Source organism: Lathyrus oleraceus, chromosome 1 (genome assembly GCF_024323335.1).
Source record: "Lathyrus oleraceus cultivar Zhongwan6 chromosome 1, CAAS_Psat_ZW6_1.0, whole genome shotgun sequence".
Taxonomy (NCBI): Eukaryota; Viridiplantae; Streptophyta; class Magnoliopsida; order Fabales; family Fabaceae; genus Lathyrus; species Lathyrus oleraceus.
Genome location: NC_066579.1, coordinates 125,315,839 through 125,319,190, shown reverse-complemented (window position 1 = coordinate 125,319,190; position 3,352 = coordinate 125,315,839). Strand labels below are relative to the sequence as shown.

The window sequence follows — 3,352 nt, the reverse complement described above, 5'->3', positions numbered from 1 at the left end:
GCGGCGACAGACTTCAAGGAGGGAGAAGAAGCATGTGGCGGCGGACTGTAATGAGGGAGAAGAAGAAACGCGTTTTTGCGTTTTTTTTTTAGAGAGAGGGATCGGTTATGATTGATACCATGTAAGATAATGAAAATCGTGTCCTTCCCATTGATCAGAATAGAATATATATACATCAATATATAACATTTGATCAACTATCTAATTATGATACAATATAATTATAAAAAATTAATTATGACTAATTATAACAAAATATTCTATTCTATCAATAGTGTGGTTCCATGTTTAGATTCTTCCTTCCTTCCACTTTCTTTTGTTTCCAAAAAAACATACATTGGGATTATTTACTTCTTTCGCACAACTTTCATCCCCTCTTCTCTGCCAAAGTTCTCTCATCTCTTCTTAAACTCTCAAACAACATTTTAGGAAGTTTAAGAGAGGATAACTTTAATTAAAATAAATGAAAAAAAATACAAAGTTTCTGATTGCTTACAATTTAGAAAATATAACATAATCTAATAGTGTTTAAGCAAGACCTCGTTAATCACTTTATCCAAGTTTATGTATGAACTACCACCAGGTCTTGTCTCTTCCTCTACCTTCTTCTTCAACTCCATTGCCTTTTTCCTCATCTTCTTTCCTTTCTCTCCCACCATCAATTCATTCACTAATTTCTCAACCTCTTCTCTCTTTACATTAGTATCAATTTCAATCCCAATCTCCCATTCATTGCAAATAAGTCTACTGTTTGGTGGCTGATCAGTAAAAAATGGCCAACACAACATTGGCACTCCAGCACAAACACTTTCAGTGGTTGAGTTCCATCCGCAATGAGTCAAGAATCCACCAATTGAAGGATGATTCAACACTTTCTCTTGTGGACACCAACTTGCTATTAGGCCTCTATCTGAAATTTCACTCACAAACTCAGATGACATAACCACCGAGCCACCAATGACAAGATCAGGCCTAATGATCCACAAAAATGGTTTCTTGCTATTAGCCAAACCCCAAGCAAACTCCAACAGTTTCTCTTCAGTCATAACCGCGACGCTTCCAAAATTTACATAAATAACAGATTCATGATCTTTTAATCCAAGCCATTCAAGACAATTCTTTCCAAAGATTAGATTCTAGAGATATCAAATGATTTTGTGGACTTTGATTTAAAATAGAAGCAACTGGCCCAATGGTGTATAGAGAAGGAAATATAGAATTCAGGGCATTCATGATATCTCTCTCAAGTTCATCAGAAGTATTGAAAATAATAGCAGATGCTCTATGATATCTACCTGTCATTTCAGCTGTAAATTTTATCAACAAGTCATTTGGATTTCTTGTCTTTATTGAAGTAGGAAGGTCCTTCACTCTAAAGTTTTTCAAACCCGGAATCCAGTCAACTTTAGTGTCCCAATATCCATTAACTAGATAACTCTCATCTGCATATCATAATTGCAAATTCATTAGTTTGAATATATATATATATATATATATATATATATATTAGGAGGAAAAAAGGGAATATAGATATTACCTTTGAGTGGTAGAACACCATTTTGAAACAATTTCGGAACGTGATAATTAGACAAGAAGAAACATGAACTACATGGAGAAAAGAGAACAATTGGAAGTGCATGCTCTTCAGCAGAATCTACTGTAAATGGCATGAAGCTATCAGAAACTAAACATGTAAGTGGAGGGATAAGACCAGAAGTGGCAGAGTCATGGAGTTTAGCAAGAAGTTCATCAAAGAAGTGGTGGAAGTTGTTCAAGATTGATTGGCAAAGAGCGCGTACGTCTTGAGTAACATCACCATCACCATCAATTGGAGTTAAGCCATCTGGTATGGTCACAAAGGTGAAGTCGGTGATACCATCAAAGGCTTTTGGACCCTTTGATTTGAGCAAGCGTTTGTGATTGTATACAGTGTTGACAAAGGTTATGTGAAAGCCTCTAAGGTGAAGAAGTTATGCTAGTTTCAACAATGCATTGATATGGCCTTGAGCTGGAAATGGAGTTAGCACAGCATGTGGCTTTCTCTCTGGAAAGTTACTCATCTTTAATATATTCATCTTTTTATGCCGTGTTAAAGTATATATATATATATATATATATAAACTCATAATTAATATTTCAAATCAAATAATAAAACATTGTACATAAATTAGACATAATTTAAGAACATAATCATGGCTTTAAGTAGATTGAAGGTGAACCCATCGTGCACTAATTTTTTTTATAACTATGTGGGAGGGAGGAAAGTGACCCCTAGAACCCACTTGATTTTATTTTATCTTCACACTCTTACACTTTGACATGACACCTCCATCTTTTATAGTTATGATCTTATTAAATTTTTTTGAATTTTTTCAAATTATATATAGTTATCGATTTGTCATAATAGTTGCAGATATTTTGAACTTTTTTTTTATTTGGTTGAAAAAATATCGTTTTTTTTTAAATATCGGATATTTGATGAAAAATCAAACATTTGCACAATTTATAGGAAAAAATCATGGAAATTTGCAAATTTGTGGACGATATATACGCTTTTTGAAAATTCCAGTGCATATATGTATATCGGTGTTTTAGAAAAATCCAATAACATATAAAACATACCAGACTTTTTAAAAAATACTGTAAATAACGAATTCTCCAAATTTTTTAATAAATCCTATAAGCAGTGGCTGAGTTTTAGAAAAAAATCATAAATTTTGATATTTTTACCAGACTATATATATATATATATATATATATATATATATATATATATATATATATATATATATATATATATATATATATATATATATATATATATATATATATATATATATATATATATATTGTAAAAAATGCTACAACATAAATACAAAAAAAAATTATGTTGACTTCGTAACCTTTTTTTCCTAGTGCCTAATACGTCTCACATATGTTGATTCTCATACTCTTGCACCTTCATTAGAGTTGCCTCCACCGGTCTGTGACTTGAGGCGACGAACAACTGGATTTTAACTTCGATTGATTCCAATGATTGTTGTCAACAAAACTAACTCCAATAATTTTGTGTCTACTCGAAACAATACATGAAACTATCACTAATGAGAAGAATGCGATGTTAAGGTTCCTGGACAACAAGACCAATATGACATGTACCTAGAAAAAATAGGGTAACCCATATCAGGAATCGTAATCTACTTCTCTTGACGCTGGAAACCCAAGCTAGCTACCATTAATGCACTCTTAACTTTCGGTATCGTGTCATAGAACACATTTGAATACATTTGACGGTGTTGATAAACTTCAGTATCTAACTGCGTCTGAACTAAAGTGCAAGACTCTTCGCCTC

The 3,352-nt window shown here is 32.5% G+C and overlaps 1 pseudogene; it reads right to left on the bottom strand.

Moving 5' to 3' along the window:
• Nucleotides 1–238: 238 nt before the first annotated feature.
• LOC127121569 (7-deoxyloganetin glucosyltransferase-like) lies at nucleotides 239–2,075 on the bottom strand (annotated as a pseudogene).
• Between the last annotated feature and the right edge of the window lie 1,277 nt (nucleotides 2,076–3,352).